This window comes from Pleurodeles waltl, chromosome 7 (genome assembly GCF_031143425.1).
Source record: "Pleurodeles waltl isolate 20211129_DDA chromosome 7, aPleWal1.hap1.20221129, whole genome shotgun sequence".
Lineage (NCBI taxonomy): Eukaryota > Metazoa > Chordata > Amphibia > Caudata > Salamandridae > Pleurodeles > Pleurodeles waltl.
In genome coordinates, this window is record NC_090446.1 from 531,192,296 (window position 1) to 531,199,419 (window position 7,124).

The 7,124-nt window shown below is 52.5% G+C and overlaps 1 pseudogene; it reads right to left on the reverse strand.

Annotated features, from left to right (window-relative positions):
- Nucleotides 1–2,380: 2,380 nt before the first annotated feature.
- Nucleotides 2,381–2,489, reverse strand: LOC138247527 (5S ribosomal RNA; annotated as a pseudogene).
- Between the last annotated feature and the right edge of the window lie 4,635 nt (nucleotides 2,490–7,124).

Sequence of the window (7,124 nt, forward strand, 5' to 3'; positions counted from 1 at the left end):
ATCCAGAATCAGATGAGGATGATGATCCCATACCCCCCCTACAGCCAGCAGACAGGACCAGTGCAGCAGAGGGCAGGCAAAGGCATGCTGACATCACGCACAACCATTTCAGATGTAAGTAATAACAACACAACTTCATTGACATGTGTTCTGGTAGTTAGTACCTTTATTACCTTAACGTCAGGTAACATAAGTGACACTAGCAAAAAAAAAAATAAACATGTGTCATAAAACAACCATTAACAGTGTCTCACTATTGTATTCATAGTTCACTATAAAAGAAAATATGCAGACAGTCCCCTGTGGCCATCAAAGTCACTTTTTACGGCTACGCAAGCCACTAGAGTGCACAGCAGCCTCGGCGGCACCTCTGGTATCTACCTCAGTGGCAGTGCTGTGCCTGGCACTGCGATGCCTAGGATCTGTCGTGGACACTGCAAGGCTGCTGAGGCTAGATGAGTCCTCAGTCTCCCCTAGTCCAAGTTCACTGGGTGTAGCAGAGCAGTTACCCAGCATAGTGTCCAGAACATTTGTTATCTGGACCAGTCCCTGGGCTACATCCCGACTGCTGTGCGCTGCCTCCACCTGTGTGGCCCTGCACGCCGCGATATGAGGGCCGTAGATGTTGCAAGGCGATTGACAGATCTACATAATCCACTAAACATCCCCATAAATCCCCTCTCATGCCTGCGGTGGCTGACCCTCTCATGCCTTATCTCTATGCAGAGTTCCTTCACTGCAATGGTCAGCTCCCTGGTGTTCTCGGCAGCTGTGATCTGTCCCTCATGCAGCTTGGAAATGTTTGAATTAAGGCACTCCAACTGCCGATGCAGCCCCCCCCATGTTGGCATTGTGTGCCTGCATCTGCCTATGCATTGCCGTGATCTCCTTATTTTGCAGGCGCTGCAGTTTAAGCATAGAGGATTCCAGGCCACCGAAGAATGATGGGCCCTCTCCTGCTTCCACGTGCTGTGTGCCTGCATACTGAGGCCTCCTGCGGGGTGTTGAATGATGCTGGGGCTGGGACTCCTGCATTACGGTGGATCTGCCGCCTGGGGATGGTGTGTGGCCTTCATCCCGCATGTCATCTGAGTCCTGGCTCAATTCTGGTAGAGGTTCAACATTGCCCTGCGTCTGATATGCGCAATATTCACGGACTCACTGGTGTTGGAGTCTGATGGAGGCTGTGATTCAGCATCCCCCACAACGGCACATGCTGATGCTGCTGGGCCTGGGCCATCTGCAACAACAATGTGCAGCATGTCATTTATGTATGTATCACCAACAGTTACACAATGGTAATAAATGTACAGTTACATCATATCACTATGTAGTGGGTGTTGTGTTCTTCTGGGTGTCGCTCTACTTAATTACATTCTATGTGCTACTTTCAGCTTTGGGTTGTGGACTACCACTCCCATAAGGCATTGTTGTGCCGCTTCTAAGATGTGGAATGGACAATTCTTTGCACTAATTGCTAATTACTAAGGGGCTTTTGTACATACACATATGGGGTTACATTTCAATATTGCACTTATCTTTACTGGTGCTTGGTGTGCCGGATGTGTCTGTGTCAGTGACCCCACTGACAGCTTCTGGGAGGAGTGTCGACTCCACCAGGTCTTCCATGGGGGTGGAGGGTGTCTGGGTGGATGGTCCGAATCCTGTGCTCCTTGCCTCCTGTAGTCTTCTGTCCACCCTCTCCTTGGCACGGGAACGCAGGTCGTACCACCTCTTTCTAATCTCCTCCACTGAGTGCTGCACAACCCCCACAGCACAGATTTTGGTTTGTATGTCCACCCAGAGTTTGCGCTTCTCACTCTCTGGGACCTGGAGTGAGCTCTTCCCGAACAGCCGGTCATGGCTCCTCACCACCTCCTCAGTGAGCACCTCCAGTTCCTGCTCACTGAACTTCAGTTTTCTCTTCCTCTCTCCCTTCTCCTTTCCATTTGCAGAGTTGTCCATACTGATGTGAGGTCCTGCCTTGCTCACAGACTTGCTCCCTGTGGCTGGGCTGTGTCTCTCTCACTGCTCCTTTGGGTGTGGCACCTGCAAACTGCCTGGGACGACTCACTTCCTGCTTGTGATGTCATCAGGCACTGCCAGGTGTGCGTTCTCGCAATTTGCGATTTTCAAATACCGAATCGCAAATTAGCAAGGCCCAAATACTGAATCGCGAATTGTATGCGATTCAGTATTTAGGCCTCTTAAATTGCATTAGCGAATTTTAAGAAATTTTAAGAAATCGCTAATTCCGAATCGCAATTATGTTACATTGCATATTGCAACTCAGAAATAGCGATTTCTTAAAAATCGCTATTTGCGATTCGCAAAGGGGTTTGTTCATACATCTGGCCCCTAGTGTCTGCGAGAGGCAAAATGCCTACAGCACCTGGTATTCCCAGGTGGTCTCCCATCCAAGTGCTAACCAGGCCCGACCCTGCTTAGTTTCCGAGATTGGGCGCATTCTGGGTGGTATGACTGTAGGCAGGAAAAGCTGCAGTTTCAACTCTCTTCTGCTCACCAAGCCCACCGCCCGGAGCCTCCTGCTCTTAATCACACCTGCACAGGCTCCCCTTGGGAAGTCGGACATGCGCTAACTGCCGGAGGCCCAATGCCCCAACCCACATGTAACACCATTTTTAGGGTCAAGCCTGCGTCGCATGCGCTTGCGAGACGCATTAGTAGTTAGAAAAGGGCTCGAGCCCCGCCCATGTCACATCAGTGTCTTTTATTGGTTTGTGGGCTTGCCTTTCTAAATCTGCTTGCTTTCATTAGCGGAAGGCATGCATACGTCATGCCTTTTCCGGAGGTTAGCCCTCCTCGAGCGCAGCGACCAAGTACTGAAAACATGTGAGGCTCGCTGTTTTCCGTCCGGTTTGTGGATTACTTTTTATCTTTTTTCGCAGCATGATCTCACTTGGCAGAAGTCAAACGCTTTGCATGACATCGACCCTGTTACATAGTTAATTGCACTTTTGCCTGTTACGTAGATAATTGCACTTTTGCCAATAGGTTTAATGTGGCAAGAAAAGTCTGGTTGGGAGTTTACAACTGCTAATAGCTCTAACTCGGAGAAATGAGAGACCTGTTGCAGTGCAAATGCTTGTTTGAGAAAGCAGTTAGCAGCTCCATCCTGCCTGCTTTGCTGAGTTCACTAGGTTTACTTAAAGAGAAGAAGGGGGGCCTCCACTCTTTCTAAGACATTCCAAAACGATTCGGAGTGGATCGACACAGCTAACACCCAAGCAACTAATTATCTACATTCCTTACAAAGGCTATAGTTACCATGTCACTGATAAACAAGAATATGTTTTTGATATTTTTTTTCATGTACTTATTATGAATTTAGCATAGCAAGTGGTAATATGAATGAACAATTGTCAATGCTATGTTCTTCTCAAATCTGTTTTCTGTATGTATATTAAATTGACAAGTTTATAAACTGCTTGTTATACACCACGGCATCTGAATAAGATAATTATGCATTAAGTCACAGCTTATTGGTCTACGCTTGCTGTAAACATCAAATTGAATGGAAAATAAAAAAAAGTTTTAAAACGTAATAAAGTATAGATTTCCGGAATTGCACTGTGACAGTACTAGAGGCAATGAAGCTTAAAATAAAATAGCTGTCAAAATGTGCAAGTTAAAAGTCATACATTTTAACATAAGTCGAGTCAGCTTGCACGCAGCACACTGCTGCCAAGACTCTTTCGGCAGACACAGGGGGTCATTCCAACCCTGGAGGTCGGAGTTAAAGCGGCGGCCAACCTGCCAACAGGCAGGCGGTCAAAAAAATTGAATTCTGACCCTGGCGGAAACCGCCAACAGAGACCGCCACTTTAACACTCCGGCCGCCATGGCGGGACAAACAAACAGCGCGGCGGTCACCACCAACAGACAGACGGGAGACAATGTACCTCCCACCCTATCACAACCCACCAATCCGCCACCTTTTCCGGGGCGGTAGCCCCGCCGATAAAAACACGGCTGAAACAGCCATTACGAACGGAAAACGCTCACCTCTACACACTCCACGAGGAATCTGGACAGCATGGAACCCGAACTACACATCCTACCAGCTATTGTCTTCCTGCTCCTCTACCAGGATCACGAACGCCGGCGCAGAAGACACCGGTGAGTACTGCACCTACGACACAGGGGAGGGGGGAGGCAAAAAATTACGGGGACACACATACGCGACACACCCACCCTCACCCTCAACTACATACACATCAATGCAGAGCAACAACTCAGAGTGACACCCCCAAACCCCCCGGAAGAATGCAAAGACTAAATAAAATGATCATGAAATTTGAATTATATTGTACGGTTAAGTAAAAAAATATATCAAACATCTATAACTATATACACATATGTAAATTGTCCGGTCCAAATTGGGTATCAGCCATTGTTCGTGGGCCAATGGGCCTAAACACATGGGCAAAGCCCACACAGGAGACCCGAATCCATTGGAGAGAACACTGCAGGGGCATCAGATAGCAAAACTACAGGCACGTCAGGGGGAAGGGAAGGGGGGGCACCTCAGCCAGATGAGTCCACGACGCCAGATCCACGAGGGGCCTCCATGGCCACTGTTCAATCCTGGAGAGTGCAAAGCCACAGTCTCACAAGTCTCTACAGTGGGTGGTTTGCCCACTGTGCCATCCTGGGGAGTGCAAAGCCACAGTCTCACAAGTCTCTACAGTGGGTGGTTTGCCCACTGTTCCATCCTGGGGAGTGCAAAGCCACAGTCTCACAAGTCTCTGTCACCAGGCAGGTCTCTCCCCCCATCTGCCACGCAGCCCCCTGTGGGTTGAACCTCCGTTGCCGCATTTGCCGCCTGACTACTCGCTCCCTTTTTTCTATTCCCCTGAGCTTGTGCTTCTGTGCCACTTGTTTTTTTCATTCTGTGCCCCTGTGTTTTGCTTTCTGTACCCCTGTGCTCTGTTGTCCCTCTCCCGCCGTCTTTTCCTGTCGGTTTTTCCCCGGGTTTTCCCCTGGGTTTTTCCCCGGGTTTTTCCCTTGCTGCTGAGCCCCTGCTGCCCCGCCCCCTTCACTCCCATTGGCCGCCCCGCTCCCACCTACCAGCTGCTCCTCCCTCCCTCTGCCCTCATATGGAGGCCGCGAAGCGGTGGTAGAGAGTGACCTTTGACCCTGTCACCAGGCAGGTCGCTCCCCCCATCTGCCACGCAGCCCCCTATGGGTTGAACCTCCGTTGCCGCTTTTGCCGCCTGACTACTCGCTCCCTTTTTTCTATTCCCCTGAGCTTGTGCTTCTGTGCCACTTGTTTTTTTCATTCTGTGCCCCTGTGTTTTGCTTTCTGTACCCCTGTGCTCTGTTGTCCCTCTCCCGCCGTCTTTTCCCGCCGTTTTTTCCCCGGGTTTTCCCCTGGGTTTTTCCCCGGGTTTTTCCCTTTCTGCTGAGCCCCTGCTGCCCCGCCCCCTTCACTCCCATTGGCCGCCCGCTCCCACCTCCCAGCTGCTCCTCCCTCCCTCTGCCCTCATATGGAGGCCGCAAAGCGGTGGTAGAGAGTGAGCTTTGACCCTGTCACCAGGCAGGTCGCTCCCCCCATCTGCCACGCAGCCCCCTGTGGGTTGAACCTCCGTTGCCGCTTTTGCCACCTGACTACTCGCTCCCTTTTTTCTATTCCCCTGAGCTTGTGCTTCTGTGCTACTTGTTTTTTTCATTCTGTGCCCCTGTGTTTTGCTTTCTGTACCCGTGGGCTCTGTTGTCCCTCTCCCGCCGTCTTTTCCCGCCGTTTTTTCCCTGGGTTTTCCCCTGGGTTTTTCCCCGGGTTTTTCCCTTGCTGCTGAGCCCCTGCTGCCCCGCCCCCTTCACTCCCATTGGCCGCCCCGCTCCCACCGCCCAGCTGCTCCTCCCTCCCTCTGCCCTCATATGGAGGGCGCGAAGCGGGCGCGCCGCTGGTGCGCCTAAGGCAAGCCCGTCTGCGCCCGTCCGCGCCTGGACCGCACCCAGCACCAGAACCCGCACCCCCGCAACGCCAGACTGCACTACGACGCAAGCACCCTCCACGCACTCAACACCAGACGAGACCACCCCTGCTACCGGGCCACCCCGAAACGCACCCAGGGGCCTTTCACCTGCCGGAACTGCAGATTCACCAGCATCCAACCCTCCACACCACCAGCCAGAGAACCCAACCACCTCCGCTGCATCCTCCTCAACACCCGCTCCGCTCGCAAGCACGCCATCGAACTTTGGGACCTCCTAGACTCCACTGCCCCTGACGTCGCCTTCCTGACGGAGACCTGGCTGAACGCCACCTCAGCACCAGACATTGCCATAGCCATCCCACAGGGCTACAAGATCTCCCGCAGAGACCGCACTAACGGAGTGGGAGGAGGAATCGCCATCATCCACAAAGACTCCATCAAAATCTCAACGAACACCGATGACACCCTCACCACCGCCGAGCACATGCACTTCCAGACCCACACCAACCCCAACACCACCCTCAGAGGAACTCTCATCTACAGACCTCCCGGACCCCGCCCACAGTTCAGTGACACCATCGCTGACCTCATCAGCACCCACGCCCTCGCTTCCACGGACTACATCCTGCTCGGGGACCTGAACTTCCACCTCGAGAACAACAACAACGCCAACTCCACCGCCCTGATCGACAACCTCGCCAACCTCGGACTCAAACAGCTAGTAACGACAACCACTCACGCCGCTGGACACACGCTCGACCCCATCTTCTCCGCAAGCCCCCACGTCTCCTTCAACCACACCACCGAACCACACTGGACCGACCACAGATGCGTCCACTTCACCTTCAGAAAACCCACCACACACCACCGCACCCAACAGCTACCACGCCGCTGCTGGGGCAAGGTCACCGGGGACCAACTGACTACCGCCCTCGCCCTGAAACCACCCACCGACCCAGACACTGCCGCGACCAACCTCACACAGTGGATCAACGACTGCGCCAACACCCTCGCCCCTCTCAAGACCTTTACAACCAACCACACCAACGAGAAAGCCGCCTGGTTCACCGAGGACCTCCGGATCTCCAAGCACACCTTTCGGAAGCTGGAGAAGAAATGGCTCCACGACCAAACACCAGACAACCACACAGCCCTCAAGAGCGC